The sequence below is a fragment of the Stegostoma tigrinum genome, chromosome 11, assembly GCF_030684315.1.
Source record: "Stegostoma tigrinum isolate sSteTig4 chromosome 11, sSteTig4.hap1, whole genome shotgun sequence".
Classification (NCBI taxonomy): domain Eukaryota; kingdom Metazoa; phylum Chordata; class Chondrichthyes; order Orectolobiformes; family Stegostomatidae; genus Stegostoma; species Stegostoma tigrinum.
The window spans coordinates 85,100,797-85,120,508 of NC_081364.1; positions in this window are offsets into that span (position 1 = coordinate 85,100,797).

Consider the following 19,712-nt stretch of genomic DNA (forward strand, 5'->3'; position numbering starts at 1 on the left):
AGGGTGGTGTGTTTATGGGACGAGCTGCCAGAGGAAGTGGTGGAGGCTGGTACAGTTACAACATTTAAATGGCATCAGGATGGGTATATGTTTCGGAATGGTTGTGAGAGGAATGGGCCAAATGCTGGCAAATGGGCCCAGATTTATTTCGGATATCTGGATGGCGTGGATGAGTTGGACCGAAGGGTCTGTTTTCATGCTGTATATCTCTGTGTCTCTATGAAAGCAACCATGACTGTTTGAATGGAGACATCCTTTTCCTCTGTAACAGCTTTGAAGGGTGGAGTGAGACAACAACAAACAGGATACGAGCTGCAGTTGGCCAATTGGACCCTCGGGACTGCTGCTCAATTTAGAAAGATCGTGGCTGATCTGTTTGTGGCTGAACACACTTTTCCTGTTTATTCCTAAAGATGGACTCTCTTGTCCATTCAAGGTCAGTTGAGCTCCGCCTTGAATATCTTCACTAATCCAGTGTTTATTATTCCCTTTGGATGATAACACCACAGACAGCACAATGTTAAAGAGAAAGATATATTCGTATCGCAGTCTTAATTGGGAGACTCCTCAAACTGTGTTAGCCTCACAGCAAATTACCTCCTCTAAATATTCCCGATACCTTCAGACCAGACAGTATAAGAAATTGAAGCAGAATTTGCCATCTGGCCGATCGAGTCTGCTCTGTGGTGCGATTATGCTTGATATATTTCTCAAAACAATTCTCTTGCCTTCTCACCATAACCCTTGAACTGCTTATTCATTAAAATGTATCTATCTCCACGGCTGTGTGCGTGTGTGCATGTGCGTGTGTGTGCGTGCTTCTGCAATATGGCAGGAGACAGGGTGGTCATGGAGGATTGTCCTTCAGACTGGACGCCTGTGGTTAGCGGTGATCCACAGGGATCAGTGCTAGATTTACTTTTGGTTGTCATTGAAATGAATGATTTAGATGAAAATTATAGAAGGCAAGGTTAGCAAGTTTACGGATGACACTGAGATTATTTGAACCATGGACAGACAAGGTTATCCAAGTTTACAAAGAGATCCTGAGCAAATGAATGAATCATAAAGATGCACAGTATGGGAACAAATCCTTTGGTCCACATGTCCATGCTGCCCAGGTATCCGAAATTAATCTCACCCCATTTGCCAGCATTTGGCCTACATTCCTCTGGACCCTTCCAATGCATATACCCATCCTTTGAAATCGTGTTTTCACAAGCCTCCAGCACTTTATCTGGAAGTTCATTCGTATGGTTTTTAAATCTTTCCCGTTGTTCCATAAACCTGTGCCTTCTAATGTTTGACTCCCCATACTCTAGAAAAAGACCCTGACTATTCACCCTATCCATGCCCTTCATGATTTTATAAACATATATAAGGTGCACATTTTTCTCCAATCAACACGAATGGCTGTGCTTTCTGTTATCCCGGGCCTGAATTCTGAAATTCAACACTGGTCCTTCTCAATCAAGTCACAATTCTGGAAAAAATTTCACCAACTTGTTTAGACATTTTATGAAACACTGCTGGGGGATTTGAATTGAGGCCTCTGGTCCAAAGATGAAGGCCACCACACTGTGATGGCCCCTGAATCTACAATATGACTGTCCCGTATATTTGCTCATCAACCTGTTCTGACAGGCTGTGACACACCTCTGCAACTGGCAGGAGTTGTATCCAGAACTTCTGGTCCAGAGCTAGTGACATTACCATAGATTCAGAGATTGGAATTGAATCAGAGCACAGGCACAGAGGCATTGGTGCTGCCCATTACACAAGAACGAAGTCATGTCCAGATTTTGAGTCTCATTTTGCGTGCCAGCTATCAACTGAGTTTGGGTTTATCAAATTCTGGTTAAATTGACTGAAGTACACGGGGAAGATTTTTCAGTGTTGAACAAATGCATAGTACTTTCCTCAACTACAGGATGTTGAGGGAATGTGCTGTGCCATTGAGATAAACGATTGACATCTTTAATTGCTTGGCTATGATTTCCAGCTCAAATGGTTATTATCTGAAATGCTCCCTCTCCTGACCCCTTCTCCCACTGCCAACACACCCCCTCCTCCTGGAAAATATCCTCAGGCCTCCTACCCTCCTTTGACTTCTTCATCTCCAACTGCCATTGAGACATCAATTGCCTCAAACTCTCCACCCCTCTCACCCACTCCAACCTCGCCCCGCAGATCATACAGCCCTCCGCTCCCTTGTCTCCAACCCTCACCTCACTATAAAACCCGCCGACAGGGGAAGCACAGTTGTAGAATGGCGCACTGACCTCGACATTGCTGAGACCAGATGTCAGCTCTCTGACACCTCCCTCTACTGCCTCCCTGATCATGACCCCACTCCTGACCACCAATACAACATCTCCCAGACCATCCTCAACCTCATCACCTCAGGTGACCTCCCACTCACAGCCTCCAACCTCACCGTTCCCTAATTCTGCATCACCCGCTTCTATCTACTTCCCAAAATCCACAAACCTGCCTTCCCTGGTCAACCCATTGTGTCTGCCTGCTCCTGTCCCACGGAACTTATCTGAACCTACCAGGACTCCATTTTCTCTCCCTTGGTCCAGCAACTCCCATCAATGTCCATGATACCACCCACGCCCTCCACCTCATCCAGAACTTTCAATTCCCTGGTCCCCAACACCTCATCTTCAACAAGGACCTCCAATCCCTGTATACTTGCAATCCCCATACATATGACATACAGGACCTCTGCTTCTTCCTGTCCCACAGGCCCGACCAGTCCCCCTTCACTGACACCCTTTTCCGCTGAGCTGAACTCGTCCTCACCATTAATAACATCTCCTTCAAGTCCTTCCACTTCCTACAGACAAAGGGGTTGGCCGTAGGTACACGCGTGGGCCCAAGCTATGCCTGCCTCTTTGTAGGTTACATAGAACAATCCCTTTTCCGAAGCCACGCTGGCCCTAAACCCCACCTCTTCCTCCGTTATATTGATAACAGTATCGGTGCTGCCTTGTGCTCCCACAAGGAGCTCAAACAGTTCATCCACGTCACCAACACCTTCCACCCCAACCTTGAGTTTCCCTGGGCCATTTGTGATACATCTCTCTCCTTCCTGGGCCTCACACCCCCTCCCCCAGATAAAACCAAAACAGAATCTTCTTGTCCTTATGTACCCCACCCAGCCCGACCAGCCCCACCAACAGCCAGATCCAACACATCATCCTCCAGCACCTGCGCCATCTGCAATCTGACCCCACCACCAAAGACATTTTTCCCTCGCCACTCTTCCCTGCTTTCCGGAGGGACCACTTTCCCCATGAATCTCTTGTCTGCTCCACACTCCCCTCCAGCTCCATGTCACCCGGCTCTTTTCCCTGCAACTGCGAGAAGTGCGGAACCTGCCCCGACTCCACCACCCCGTACCCTACATCCCAGGCCGCAGGAAAACCTTCCACATCAAACAGATGTTCACCTGCACATCTGCTGATGTATATTGTATCCCCTGTTCCTGATGTGGCCTCCTCTTCATTGGGGAAAACAAGTGGAGCCTTCGAGACCGGTTTGTGGAACATGTACGCTCCACACCCTGGATGACATGTCCATCCTGGGCCTCATCCAATGCCACAACGATACCACCCGAAGGCTGCAGGAACAGGGCCTCATATTTTGCTTGGGAACCCTGCAGCCTCATGGTACCAATGTGGACTTCACAAGCTTCCAAATCTCCCGACCCCCAACTGCATCCCAAAACTAGACCAGCTCGTCCCTGCCTCCCTGACCTGTCCATCCTTTCTCCCACTGATCCACCCCTCCCATCTCAACCCCCGCCCCTAACTCCTACCAACCAGTCTCATCCCTGTCTCCTTGACCTGTCCGTCTTCCCTTGACTGACCAACCTCCACCCTAACTCCCCACCAACACTCACCTTTACTGGCTCCATCCCAGGCTCCTTGACCTGTCTGTCTCCTCTCCACCTATCTGTTCGTTTATCCATCTTCCATCCGCCTCTCCCTCTCTCTCTCTATTTATTCCAGAATCCCCTTCCCCTCCTCCATTTCTGAAGAAGGGTCCAGACCCGATATATCAGCTTTCCTGCTCCTCTGATGCTGCTTGGCCTGCTGTGTTCATCCAGCTCGATACTTTGTTATCTCAGATTCTCCAGCAGCAGCAGTTCCTACTCGATCTGGAGACTGCAATGTTAGGGAAAGAAATTCTGCAGACATGTTCTGCACTATGAAGAATCTCGATCAGACATTACTGAACACCAGACACGACAAAAGAGCATAATTTCCAACCCCAAAAGATCATATTGCAGATCACTATTTCCTACCTCTAAGGCGTGACTGCCCTCCTCCTAAAAGCATTAAATGTTACACAGCAACAAATTATTTTCTGGGATCAAAAACAAAGTTGCTGGAAAAGCTCAGCAGATCTGGCAGCATCTTTGAAGGAAAAAAAACAGTCAATGTTTGGGGTTCAGTGACCCTTCCTCAGAATTGTTGGTGGCTGAGAAAATGTCAGTTTATATGCTGAAAATAGGGAGGTGGGTGGGGTAGAGAGTAACCGAGATGCTAGGCCCCAAAGAGAGAGAAAGAAGTTGGGCAGACAAAGGAGTTAATAACGATCAGGCTGGGAGGGTGACTGGTTGCTAATAGGGACTGTTAGTGACTAACAACAGGGAGTCTGTAATGGCAGGGTATGTGGACACAAGGCCTGGTGCGTGCAGTGGGGTGTGGGACATGGGAGAGTTTAGGCCCTAAAATTATTGAACTCAATATTGAGTCCGGAGCGCTGCAGGGTCCCCAAGTGGAAAATGAGGTGTTGTTCCTCCAGCTTGCTTTGGGCTTCACTGTAACGCTGCAGCAAGCCAGAGACAGAGATGTTGGCCAGGGAGCAGGGTGGTGCGTTAAAGTGGCAGGCAACAGGCAGTTCAGAGACTTTTTTTTTCAAGCCGAGCATAGATGTTCTACCTCGCGTTCACCAAGTCTTCGCTTCATTTCCCAATGTAGAGGAGACCACATTGTGAGCAGCGAATGCAGTAGACTAGATTCTGGGAAGTGCGGGTGAAGTGTTGCTTCACCTGGAAGGTATGTTTGGGCCCTTGGATACTGGGGAGGGAGGGGGTAAATGGGCAGGTGTTGCACCTTCACCGGTTACAGCGGAAGGGCCGTAGGGCTGTGGGGAATTGTTGGGGTGAAAGAAGTGAGTACCAGGGTGTCCCGGAGAGAACGGTCCCTGTGGAGGGCAGGCCTGTGATGCTGCTTGGCCTGCTGTGTTCATCCAGCTTCACACTTTGTTATCAAGGGAGATGTGGTCTGGTGGTGGCATCTCACTGAAAGTGGCAGAAATGGCGTCTGATGATCTTCTGGATGTGGATGCTGTTGGGATGGTTGGTGAGGCTAGGGGGAACGCTATCGCTGTTGCGAGAGGAAGGAGAAAGAGTGAGGGCAGAAGTGTGCGAGATGGATCGGACCTGGTTGAGGGCCCTGTCAACAAAGGAGCTGGGGAATCCTTGGTCGAGGAGGAAGGTGGACATGTCGGAGACTCACTTGTTGAAGTTAGCCTCATCTGAACATGTGTGCAGGAAACGGAGCAACTGAGAGAATGAGATGGAGGGAGTCTTTGCGAAAATAAAGATGAGTTTGTAGGCCTTCTGGAGCTGGGAGGGTCTTTCAAAACATGTCAGGGTTGTGTGGGGGTGCGGTGGGAATATCACTCACTGGGCTGTGGTGTGGCAGATTGTGTTTAATTTGCATAAATGCAAGACATTGCTTTTAGAAAAACAAACAAGAGCAGGACTTATACAATTTAAATTCGGACCTTTGGTAGTGTTGCAGAACAGAGACTCGGCCATCAGGTATAATTCTTCGAAGTCTGTGTCACATACAGACAGGCTGGTTAAGGAGGCATTTAGTTCGTTACCTTCTTTGCTCAGACCTTTGAGTTTGGGAGTTGGGATGTCATTTTCACGTTGTACAGGATGTAGGTGAGGCATCTTCTGAAGTACTGTGTCCAGTTCTGGTCGCACTGTTATAGGAAGGATAATATTAATCTGGAGAGGGATCAGCAGAGATTTACCGGGATGTCGGTGGGAATGGATGGTTTGAGATATAAGGATTAGATTAGATTCCCTACGGTGTGGAAACAGGCCCTTTGGCACAACAAGTCCACACTATCCCTTGAAGCATCCCACCCAGACCCATCCCACTGTAACCCACACACTCCTGAACACTACAGGCAATTTAGCATGGCCAATCCACCAAGCCTGCACATCTTTGGACTGTGGGAGGAAACCGAAGCACCCGGAGGAAACCCACGCAGACACGGGCAGAACGTGCAAACTCCGCACAGACAGTTGCCCGAGGCTGGAATTGAACCCAGGTCTGTGGAGCTGTGAGGCTGCAGTGCTAACCACTGAGCCACTGTGCTGCCTGTGCCAGGACAAGGGGTGCCATGGGTGTCACTGCCAGAGAGAGATGGTCTGGAATCGGTTTCAATATGAACAAATGGGATGGGTTGGATATGTAGACAGCGAGGGGGAGACAGACAGACAGTGTCATGGAAGGATGTGTTCGCAAGTTTCAGAATGCTGACATGTAGACATACTCCCTTACACCGAAACACTGCATGGGTCCAACACTGTCGCCTGATTCAATCCGGATACATCACCATTTCAGGGTGTTTTCAGAGGCTGGATAGGCTGGGACTTTACTGACTTGGGCACAGGAGGATGAGGGGTGACCTGATTGAGGCTTATAAATCATGAGGTGCACAAATAAGTTGAATGTCGGTTATCTTTTCTTGGGGATGGAGGATTTCAAGGCTGTGGGGATGTTGCAAATTTTGAGGATCAAACATTTTAAAAGAGACATGAGGGGCAATTATTTTACAGAGAGTGGTTCACGTATGGAATAAAATTCCAGTTGAAATGGTGGAAGTGAGTGCAGTTACAACATCTCAAAGACATTTCGATAAGTACTTGAAGAAGAAATCAGTTTGGATGGTGTTGTGAGCTGCTGCCCTCCAAGTCCCTCGCTGAATAAATACCTGACAGTTCTCATGCTCTGCTGCTGCCTGTGCAGTGGCGTGTGGAGACCAGCAGAGGGTGGCATTGCATCACATCAAACAGCACAGAGACTGTCAGAGATAATAAAATGTGTGGCTGGATGAACACAGCAGGCCAAGCAGCATCTCAGGAGCACAAAAGCTGACATTTTGGGCCTATACCCTTCATCAGAAAAGGGGGATGGGGTGAGGGTTCTGGAATAAATAGGGAGAGAGGGGGAGGCGGATCGAAGATGGAGAGAAAAGAAGACAGGTGGAGAGGAGAGTATGGGTGGGGAGGTAGGGAGGGGATAGGTCAATCCAGGGAAGACGGACAGGTCAAGAAGGTGGGATGAGGTTAGTAGGTAGGAAATGGAGGTGCGGCTTGGGGCGGGAGGAAGGGATGGGTGAGAGGAAGAACAGGTTGGGGAGGCAGAGACAGGCTGGGCTGGTTTTGGGATGCACTGACGGGAGGGAACGAACTGGGCTGGTTTAAGGATGCGGTGGGGGAAGGGGAGGTTTTGAAGCTGGTGAAGTCCACATTGATACCATTGGGCTGCAGGGTTCCCAAGCGGAATATGACTTGCTGTTCCTGCAACCTTCGGGTGGCATCATGGTGGCAGTGCAGGAGGCCCATGATGGACATGTCATCTAAAGAATGGGATGGGGAGTGGAAATGGTTTGCGACTGGGGGGTGCAGTTGTTTATTGCGAACTGAGCGGAGGCGTTCTGCAAAGCGGTCCCCAAGCCTTCGTTTGGTTTCCCCAATGTAGAGGAAGCCACACCGGGTACAATGGATCCAGTATACCACATTGGCAGATGTGCAGGTGAACCTCTGCTTAATATGGAAAGTCATCTTGGGGCCTGGGATGGGGGTGAGGGAGGAGGTGTGGGGGCAAGTGTCGCATTTCCTGCGGTTGCAGGGGAAGGTGCCGGGTGTGGTCGGGTTGGAGGGCAGTGTGGAGCGAACATGGGAGACACGGAGAGAGTGGTCTCTCCGGAAAGCAGACAAGGGTGGGGATGGAAAAATGTCTTGGGAGGTGGGGTCGGATTGCAGATGGCGGAAGTGTCGGAGGATGATGCGTTGTATCTGGAGGTTGGTGGGGTGGTATGTGAGAACGAGGGGGATCCTCTTTGGGCGGTTGTGGCGGGGGCGGGGTGTGAGGGACGTGTTGCGGGAAATGCGGGAGACATGGTCAAGGGCGTTCTCGATCACTGTGGGGGAAAGTTGCGGTCCTTGAAGAACTTGGACATCTGGGATTCACGTGGAATGCCTCATTGTGGGAGCAGAGGCGGCTGAGACGGAGCAATTGGGAAAAGGGGATGGAATTTTTGCAGGAGCGTGGGTGGGATGAGGTGTATTCTAGGTAGCTGTGGGAGTCGGTGGGCTTGAAATGGACATCAGTTACAAGCTGGTTGCCTGAAATGGACACTGAGAGGTCCAGGAAGGTGAGGGATGTGATTGAGATGGCCCAGGTGAACTGAAGGTTGGGATGGAAGGTGCAGGTGAAGTGGATGAACTGTTCGAACTCCTCTGGGGAGCAAGAGACGGCGCCGATACAGTCATCATTGCAACGGAGGAAGAGGTGGGGTTTGGGGCCTGTGTAGGTGCGTAAGAGGGACTGTTCCACGTAACCTACAAAGAGGCAGGCATAGCTGGGGCCCATGTGGGTGCCCATGGCCACTTGCTTTGTCTGCAGGAAGTGGGAGGAATTGAAAGAGAAGTTGTTGAGGGTGAGGATGAGTTTGGCGAGGCGGATGAGGGTGTCGATGGAGGGGGACTGGTCGGGCCTGCAGGACAGGAAGAAGCGGAGAGCCTTGAGTCCATCTGGATGCGGAATGCAGGTGTTTCTGGACTGGATGTCCATGGTGAAAATGAGGTGTTTGGTGCCAGGGAATTGGAAGTTCTGGAGGAGGTGGAAGGCGTGGGTGGTGTCACGGACGTAGGTAGGGAGTTCCTGGACCAAAGGGGAGAAAATGGAGTCCAGATAGGTGGAGATGAGTTCGGTGGGGCAGGAGCAGGCTGATTCAATGGGTCGACCAGGGCAGGAAGGTTTGTGAAACGTTTGGACACAGAGCAGTTTTTCCACCGCCTTCGCCTCCACGCTTACTTCTTCAACCGGGAACCTAACCCTCCCTCCACTGATCCCTTCACCCGCTTCCAACACATGTCCTCCTCCTGGACACCACCCCCAGGCCTCCTACCCTCCCTTGACCTCTTCATCTCCAACTGCCATCGAAACGTTAACCACCTCAACCTCTCCACCCCTCTTACCCACTCCAATCTCTCCACTGCAGAACGGGCAGCCCTTTGCTCCCTCAGCTCCACCCCAACCTCACCATCAAACCCGCAGACAAGGGTGGCGCAGTGGTAGTACGGCACACTGACCGCTACATCACCAAGGCCAAATGCCAACTCTCCAATACCTCCTCCCACCATGCCCTTGATCATGACCCCACCACCGAGCATCAAACCATCATCTCCAAAACCATTCATGACCTCATCACCTCAGGGGACCACCCACCCACAGCCTCCAACCTTATTATTCCCCACCCCGCACGGCCCGTTTCTATCTCCTTCCCAAAATCCACAAACCTGCCTGCCCTGGTCGACCCATTGTCTCAGCCTGTTCCTACCCCATCGAACTCATCTCCACTTATCTGCACTCCATTTTCTCCCCTTTGGTCCAGGAACTCCCTACCTACATCCGTGACACCACCCACGCCCTCCACCTCCTCCAGAACTTCCAATTCCTTGGCCCTCAACAACTTCTTTTCACCATGGACGTCCAGTACCTATACACTTGTATTCCGCATGCAGATGGCCTCAAGGCCCTCCGCTTCTTCCTGTCCCGCAGGCCCGACCAGTCTCCCTCCACCGACACTCTCATCCGCCTCGCCGAACTCGTCCTCACGCTCAACAACGTCTCTTTCGATTCCTCCCACTCCCTGCAGACAAAGCGAGTGGCCATGGGCACCCGCATGGGCCCCAGCTATGCCTGCCTCTTTGTAGGTTACGTGGAACAGTCCCTCTTCCACACCTACACAGGCCCCAAACCCCACCTCTTCCTCCGTTACATTAATGACTGTATCGGCACCACCTCTTGCTCCCCAGAGGAGCTCGAACAGTTCATCCACTTCACCTGCACCTTCCATCCCAACGTTCAGTTCACCTGGGCCATCTCCATCACATCCCTTACCTTCCTGGACCTCTCAGTGTCCATTTCAGGCAACCAGCTTGTAACTGATGTCCATTTCAAGCCCATCGACTCCCACAGCTATCTAGAATACACCTCCTCCCACCCACCCTCCTGCAAAAATTCCATCCCCTATTCCCAATTCCTCCGCCTCCGCCGTATCTGCTCCCACGATGAGGCATTCCACTCCTGCACATCCCAGATGTCCAAGTTCTTCAAGGACCGCAACTTTCCCCCAACAGTGATCGAGAACGCTCTTGACCACGTCTCCCGTATTTCCCGCAACACATCCCTCACACCCCGCCCCCCCACAACCGCCGTAAGAGGATCCCCCTCCTTCTCACACACCACCCCACCAACCTCCGGATACAACGCATCATCTTCCGACACTTCCGCCATCCGCAATCCGACCCCACCACCCAAGACATTTTTCCATCCCCACCCTTGTCTGCTTTCCGGAGAGACCACTCTCTCCGTGACTCCCTTGGTCGCTCCACACTGCCCTCCAACCCCACCACACCCTGCACCTTCCCCTGCAACCGCAGGATATGCTACACTTGCCCCCACACCCCCTCCCTCACGCCTATCCCAGGCCCCAAGATGACTTTCCATATTAAGCAGAGGTTCACCTGCACATCTGCCAATGTGGTATACTGCATCCACTGTACCCGGTGTGGCTTCCTCTACATTGGGGAAGCCAAGCGGAGTCTTGGGGACTGCTTTGCTGAACACCTCCGCTCGTTTCGCAATAAACAACTGCACCTCCCAGTCGCGAACCATTTCCACTCCCCCTCCCATTCTTTAGATGACATGCCCATCATGGGCGTCCTGCAGTGCCACAATGATGCCACCCGAAGGTTGCAGGAACAGCAACTCATATTCTGCTTGGGAACATTGCAGCCCAATGGTGTCAATGTGGACTTCACAAGCTTCAAAATCTCCCCTTCCCCCACAGAATCCCAAAACCAGCCCAGCTCATCCCCTCCCCCCACTGCATCCCAAAACCAGCCCAGTTCGTCCCCTCCCCCTACTGCATCACACAACCAGCCCAGCTCTTCCCCTTCCCCCAGTGCATCCCAAAACCAGCCCAGCCTGTCTCTGCCACCCGAACCTGTTCTTCCTCTCATCCATCCCTTCCTCCCCCCCCAAGCCGCACCTCCATTTCCTACCGACTAACCTCATCCGACCTCCTTGACCTGTCCGTCTTCCCTGGACTGACCTATCCCCTCCCTACCTCCCCACCTATACTCTCCTCCCCACCTATCTTCTTATCTCTCCATCTTCGGTCTGCCTCCCGATCTCTCCTTATTTATTCCAGAACCCTCACCCCATCCCCCTCTCTGATGAAGGGTCTAGGCCCGAAACATCAGCTTTTGTGCTCCTGAGATGCTGCTTGGCCTGCTGTGTTCATCCAGCCTCACATTTCATTGTCTTGGATTCTCCAGCATCTGCAGTTCCCATTATCTCAGAGACTGTCAGACCTGCCCCACACAGAGACGCACAGAAACACACACAAATACACTGATACTTACAAATAAGGGGAGCCTATCAGAATTTCTCTGGTTCTGTGGTTTGTTAATAACTGCATTCATTCCATTTGGTGTGCGTTGGGATTACTGTTATTCTGTGGACAGCATTTCATTATCTGAGTCACTCCACGAGAGTACATCAGTATTTGCTCACTCCAGTGAGTGTGACAGTATTTCAGTTGTTCCATGGGGACTGTGACTCTGTGAGATTTTCAATGCTTGATTATTGAAGATGTGAGGACAATTTGGGAGACGAGTAAATATTTCAGGTTAGTTTCAGTATCTGAGCTGTCTGAAGGAGGAGGTGCAGGAGGGAGACTCCATGCTCCCTTCCTGGGAGCTGGTGGGGACGATGTGTTGTGAGCCCACCCTCCTGCCCACCGAGACCGTGGGGATTCCATTTGTACCGTCTCGATATAAAAGGGAGATGGCATCAGGGGCACGGTTTCTAAGCTGTGCCAGGTGGGAATGGAACTGACAGTGGGGTTAAAGTGAGAAGTGCCCTTCACTGAACATTGCTCCTTACTCTGTCGGTGGGACGCGTTTATTTTGGAATCTCCACACAGGTCGTCCTGGTTCTCTCCGGCTCATTCCAGGGCCCTCCCCATGCGGTGGGGGAAGGTGGGTAAGGGAACTGATGTGGGGATCACCACCACCCTGCTTGGCCTTTTCTGTCCTATTCCAGGCTGTTCCTCCTGGAATGACGGAATGGGAGGGAGGGAATGAAGGTGAATGTGCATGGCCCTGCTGTTCGTGATGTTGTAGGTGAGGGGGAAGTGGTGAGGTGTCCGGATTGAATCAGTCAACAATGTTGGATTGATGCAGTGGTTTCAGTGTTGGGGAGTATGTCTACATGTCAGCATTCTAAAGTTGTGAACACATCCTTCCATGACACAGTCTCTCAATCTCCCCCTCTCTGTCTATATATCCAACCCATCCCATTTGTTCGTATTTAAAGTGATTCCCCACCATCTCTCTCTGGCAGAGATTTTCACACCCATGGCACCCCTTGTCATGGCACATTGGAGATATGGAGCTGTAAATGGATGGGAGCCGCACATCCGGTCACTTCCAGCATGGGCTGCAAGTTTCCTCAGGCTGGGCAGCGATTTAACACAGCGTTACCGGGCACTGCACTGGGGTGGTCTGTACAGACCTACACACTGGGAGGGTAACTGCTCCGGGTTTACAGATCAGTTCAGTGGTGTTCACTTCACAGCCCCCCGTGCTGGAGAGATACCTGGTCTGGGTTTATAGATCAATGCACTGGTGTGGTCTGCACAGCTCCCCGTGCTGGACTGATATCTATGTGACTGGTGAGGCCTGCACAGTGTCCCACTCTGGACAGATTGCCGGGTTGTATTGAGCAGGACACTAGCCTGGTCTGCACAGTGCTCCATGCTGAACAGATATTCCATCTGGGTTTGTGGTGTCTGGGCTGGTTCTGTGAGGTGGATTGAGAATGTGAGATAACTGACCACTTCAGCTGATATGGCAATGCCTTTAATTTGTGTTTGCCAGTTGTGCTGAGTTTGGGGAGAGATTTCCACCGCGAGGCTGAGTGGGTCTCACCAAAACTGATGGACAGAAGGGCCTTTGTGATGTGGATCTTTATGACTCCATCTCATTCTGTAACCGACATTCCCCGGAACATTCTGTATCCGACATTATTTGTGAACCGTTGGATGCCAGTTAATTGAATAAAAGATAAGATCCCGAGGGAAAAGATTACATTCCAGAGAGAAGGAGACACTGTTTCAAATTCCCCTCAGGCAGTTAATGGGGTGAATACATTTCCCTGTGTTCATGTATCTTCACAAACAAAAATTGACCACAATGTGGATGAAAAGACTGAAATTTCCATCCTCTGTTTGTCTTCAGGGAACTGGGAGAGAATCCTTCAGCACAGCAATGTCTTCACCCTCTATATCAGGAAATGTAAGGAAATGTCCTGTGCCTGCTCTCAAGCGATCGAGTCTGTGGGAATGTTCTAGAAGCCATCTGTCCTTATGGATGTGTGTTTGTGTCTTTCAGGAGGGAGAGTTTCTTGTATTTTATGTTAGTTTTTTTGTAAAATAAAACAAATTGAGAGATTACTATGGGTTATTTCAGCTTCTTTTTTTTCAATAAATCAGCGATACATTTGAAAATGTCACTGGGGCCCCAATCAAACTGGTAACTTTGCCTCCAGACTGATATATATTTTATTTATTTTCCTTCCTCACAGTTAACGTAGTGACAATCTACGTCCTGCTTTAGAAAGATTGTGGATTATCTCCATGTGTCAGACGTTACCTGGGGGCCATGGCAGCGGCGGATCTACTGGTCATTATCCTCGACCTGATATTGAAACACATTCCTATTGTTTATCAGGAACAGTTTTATTTCCTGCGGTCCATCCCCGTGTGTAATATCCACGCCGTCCTGCTTTATGCAGCCACTGACTGTTCTGTCTGGTTCACCGTCACTTTCACCTTTGATCGACTTGTGGCCATTTGTTGCCAGAAGCTGAAAAGTAAATATTGCAGTGAGAAAACGGCGGCTGTGGTTCTGGGAACAGTGACTGTGCTGAGCTGTTTAAAGAACATTTTCTGGTATTTTATGCTCACAGTTCACTATTCGCTGGCGAACGCCCCCTGGTTTTGTGTGGGAACAATGACTGTTTATGCCTCTCGTGCCTGGACCGCAATCGAGTTCCTCCACCACATTCTAACCCCGACTCTCCCATTTCTCCTGATTCTGCTGCTCAATGTTTTCACCGTCAGACACATTTTAGTGACCAGGAGAGCCCGCAGGAGACTCCGGGCTCACACCAATGGGGACGGTCAGTGTGACACAGAAATGAGAAATCGAAAAAAATCCATCATTTTACTGTTTGTGATTTCGGCCAATTTCATCCTGTTATGGTCAATGTTCATGGTGTATTCTATATGGTACCGGATGTGGTGGATTGGGTACTACTCTGTGTATCTAGATTACTTTGTGCAGGAATTGGGCTTCATGCTGCAGCTCCTCAGTTGCTGCACAAACACCGTGATTTATGCCTTGACCCAGACTAAGTTCAGGCAGCAGCTGAAGAATGTGCTGAAATATCCCTTTACCCAAATTCATCAATCAATCAAATTCACTCATTAATCAATCCATCCAGGATTTTCTCATTTCAGTTCAATGTTTCAGCAATGAAGCAGCCTGTCGCTATGGTAACAGACTGAGGGTAGTGCTGGTTTATCCAGCCTTATCCCACAGGGGGTCACAGGGAAACATGTCAATGTTTCTCTCAACTCACAGGCCAAAGAGAAAAGGCACCATTCCACTGACTGCATCAATAACTTCAATGTGTAATTAACGTTCATTAAAAAGTGCCAAGCAGCTCAGCAAACTATATTGTTGTTTGTCTCTGTGTTGAGAGAAACAGGCTCCCACCCTGTCCGTCCAACCCTGTCTGCCTCCCTGACCCTCCCTGTCCCTCTCCCTGTTCCTTCATCCCTTTCCCTCCTTCCATGTTCTTTGCTCCTTCCCTATCCCTCGCTCCATGTCTCTTGCTCCATCCCTGTCCCTCACTCCCTCTCCATCCTTCACTCCCTCCCCATCCCCTGATCCCATTGCGAGCTGTCTCCCCATCCTTCTCTCCTGTCCCTCTGCCCTTTGCTCCCGGCCCTTGCTCCAGTTCCTCCATCCGTCACTCCCTCCCTGCCACTCGCTCCCTCTCTCACTCCCGGTATGTCACTCGCACCCTCCCGAGCTCACATCCCATCCCTCCCTCCATCACTCCCTCTCTCTCTGTCCCTCACCCCCTTGCTCCCTTCCTTCTTGCCCCTTGCTCACTTGCTGACCCTCCCTCCATCCCTCACCGTCCCTCGCTCCCTCACTCACACCCTCCCCATCGCTTGCTTCCTCCCTCCCCGTCTCTCGGTCCCTCTCTCCCGGTCCCTTGCTCCCTCGCTCTGACACTCTCTCTTTTGCTCCATCCCTCTCTCCCTTGCTCACTTGCTTCCTCGCTTACTTCCCATCCCTCATTCTCTCTTTGCCTCCCCATCCATAGCTCCCTCACTCCCTCCCCGTACCTCACTCCCTCGCCATCCTTAACTTCCTCGCTCCCACCCTGTACCTCACTCTCTCCCCATCCCTCGCTCCCTCGCTCGTTCCCTCCCTGTCCCTCGCTCCCTTGCTGTCCCTCCTCTCTCCCTTCCAATCCATCGCTCTCTTCCTCCTGCTGCGTCTCGCTCACTCACTTCATCTGTCACTCACTTGCTCCCTCCCCGTCACTCACTCACTCACTCCCAACCCATCCCTTGTTCCCTCACCATCCCTCGGTCCCTGCCCATCCCTCACTCCCTCCCTGTCTCTTTCTCTCACTCATGGCCTGTCCCTCGCTCAGTCCCTTGCTACTCCCTTACTCTTTCCTCACTGCTCCCTTGTTTCCTCCCTCGTCCATTCCCTGTCCTTGCTCCGGTGCTTCCTTCCCGCCCCTCGCTCCCTTCCCGTCCGTCGCTCCCTCCGCATCCCTTGTTCCCTTGTCATTCCTCCATCCCTCCTCCCCCCTTGCTCCCACTCCATCGCTCCATCGCTCCCTGTCCTTCGCTCCTTCGCTCACTCCCTTCCTGTCCCTTGCTCCCTCATTCACTCCCACCACGTCCCTCGCTCCCTTCCCATCCCTCGCTCGATCCCTCGATCAGTCATAGCTCCCCACTTGCTCCTTCCCTGCTCCCCGCTACTGCCTTGCTCCCTCCCTCACTCCCTCCCCATCCCTCGCTACCTCCCTGTCCCTCACTAACTCCCACCCTGACCCTCATTCCCTCTCTCTCACTCTGTCCCTTGCTCCCTCCCTACCGCCGGCGCATGCTCTCTTCGTCCCCATGCCTCACTCCCTCACTCCCTGTCCCTTGCTCGCTTCCTTCCTCCCAGTCCCTCCCTCCTTTCCACCCTCCACCTGCGCGCCTCGCTCCCTACACTCCTCCCTCTCTCCCTCTCCCTTCCCAGTCCTTCCCTCCCTCGATCCCTCCCCGTCACTCCCTCACTCATCCCTCGCTCCCTGCCTCCCACACGTCCCTCACTTCCAGTCCATCGCTCCTGCCCTTCGGTCCTTGATCATTGTCCCTTGCTCCCAGGCCCTCCCATCCCGTCCCTGGCTCCCTCCCTCCCTGTGCCTCACTGTCTCCCTGTCCCTGACGCCCTCGCTCATTCCCTTCCAATCCCTCTCTCCCTTGTCGTCCCTTCTCCCTCCCTCCCTCTGCCTCTTGCTCACTCGCTTCATCTGCCATTCACTCGCTCCCTCCCAATCACTCGCTCCCTTGCTCTCAACCTGTCCCTTGCTCCCTCAGTCCCTCTCCGTCCCTCGCTCCCTACCCGTCCCTCACTCCTTCCCTGACCGATGCTCCCTCGCTAGCTCCCTCCGCATCCCTCGCTGCCTCACTGTCTCTTTCCTTCACTCACTCCCTGTCCCCAGCCCAGTCCCTGGCTACCCGCTTACTTCCTCCTTCCTGCTCCCTCGTTTCCTCCCTCATTCCCACCCTGTCCCTTGCTCCCTCATTCCCTTCCCGTCCCTCGCTCCCTCTGTCACTCCCTCCCAGCCCCTCCCTCCCAGCCCCTCCCTCCCTGTCTCTTGCTCCGTCCCTCCCCGCCTCTCCCTCCCCATCCCGAGCTACCTCGCACCCTTCCCTTCCCTCGCTCTGTCGCTCGCTCCCTCCCCATCCCTGACTCTCCGTTTCTCACTCCCCATCCCTCACTCCCTCCCCATCCCTCACTCCCCGTTTCTCGCTCCCCATCACTCACTCCCTCCCCATCCCTCACTCCTTGTTTCTCGCTCCCAGTCACTTGCTTCATGGCTTTGCATCTCTCCCTCTCCATCCCTCACTCCCTCATTCACTACCACCACGACCATTGTTCCCTCCTGTCCCTCGCTTGGTCACTCGATCCGTCCGTCGCTTCGCCCTTGCTCCCTCCTTGCTCCCTCCCTTGGTCCCACTGTGCCCCTTCCTTGCTCCTTCCATGCTCCCTCCCTTGGTCCCTCCTCGCTATCTCCCTCACTCCCTCCCCTTCCCTCGCTCCTTCCCCAAGCCTCACTCCATCCCTTGCTCCCTCTCTGTCCCTCGGTCCCTCCCTTGCTCCGTCCCCGTCACTCACTCCCTCCCTCCACGTTCTCCACTCCTTCCCACCCAATTCCTTGCTTCCTCCCTGTCCCTCCCTCCATCCCTCCCTATCTCTCGCTCGGTCCCTCAATTTGTCTTTGCCTCCCTCTTTGCTCCCTCCTTGCTCCCCGCTTGCTACCTCCTCGCTCCCTCCCTCACTCCGGCCCTGTCCCTAGTTCCTTCCTCGCTTCTGCCTTTCTTCCTCCCTCGTTCCGTTCTCACTCTCTCCCTCACTTGCTACCTTTCCCTCGCTCCCTCCTACTGCCTCACCCCTCCCTTGCTCCATCTCTGTTCCTCGCTCCTTCCGCGTCCCAAGCTCCTTCCTCACTTCTGCCTTTCTTCCTCCCTCACTCCGGCCCCGTCCCTAGTTCCTTCCTCGCTTCTGCCTTGCTTCCTCCCTCACTCCGTTCTCACTGTCTCCCTCACTTGCTCCCTCTCCCTCACTCCCTCCCTCTGCCTCACCCCTCCCTTGTTCCTTCTCTGTTCCTCGCTCCCTCCCCGTCAAAAGCTCCTTCTTCACTTCTGCCTTGCTTCCTCCCTCGCTCCGTTCTCACTCTGTCCATCACTCACTCCCTTTCCCTAGCTCCCTCCCCATGCCTCACTCCCTCCGTCACTCCTCCTCTGTTCCTCACTCCCTCCTTTTCTCCCACCCCGTCACTCGCTCCTTCCCTCCCTGTCCATCCCTCCCTCACTCCCTTCCCCATTCCTTTCTCCCTACCTCGCCATTACCCACATCCCTTTCTCCCTCCCTCCCCATCCCGCACTCCCTCGCTCGCTCCCTCCCTGTCCCTCATTCCCTCCTTGTCCCATGCTCGGTCCATCAATCGGCCCATCGCTCCCTGCTTGCCCACTCCTTTCTCCCCTTTCGCTCCCTCCTTACTCCATCCCTGCCCATCCCTCGCTCCTTCCTCGCTCCGTCCACATTCCCTCCCTCCCCGTCCTTCAGCCCCTCCCTCCCTCCTACCCTCCCCGTCCCTTCCTCGCTCCTTCCCCTCTCCCTCACTCACTGCCCTTTCCCGTCCTTTCCTCTCAACTCCCTCCCTGTTCCTCCCTCACTCCCTCCACATCCTGTGCTCCCCCCTCCCATCCCTCCCTCCCTCGCTCTGTCCCCTTCTCCCTTCTCGTCCTCACTTGATCCCTCCCAGTCACTTCCTCATCCCTTGCTCACTGCCACCCCGTCCTTCGCTCCCATCCCTCCCTTCCCCATGTCGCCGTACCTCACCTCCCTCACTCCCTCCATTGCTCCCTCCCTAACCAGGTCCTTTGTTCCCTTCATCCCCATCCCTCACTGCCTCGCTGCCCATCTCTCCCTCACTTCCATCCCTACCACTATCCTCCCTCTCATCCCCTCTCCATCCCTCTCACCCTCTCGCCTCCCTCGCTCCCTCCCAATTCCTCCCTCGCTCCCTCCCCATTCCTTGCTCCCTATTCACATCCCTTGCTCCCTTCCTCTCCGTCCCTCACTCGATTTCTCCCTCTCCCTCACTCCCCGTTCTCTCCATCCCCATCCTTCACTCCCTCCCTTGATCCCACTCCATCCCTCACTCCCAACTTTACCACATCCCTTGCTCCCTGCCTCCTCACTGTCCCTCATTCCCTCCCCTCCCCATCCCTCACTCCCTCCCCGTCAATGCCTTGTCCCTTGCTTCCTACTTCCAAATCCTTTGCTCCCTCCCTAACCACATCCCTCACTGCCTGTCCCTCACTCCCCGTCCCTCGATTCCTCGCACCCCGTCTCTCACTCCTCATCCCTCACTCCCTCCCTTGACCCCTCTCTGTCACTCACTCCCACCCTTACCATGCCCCTTGCTCCCTCCCTCCTCCCTGTC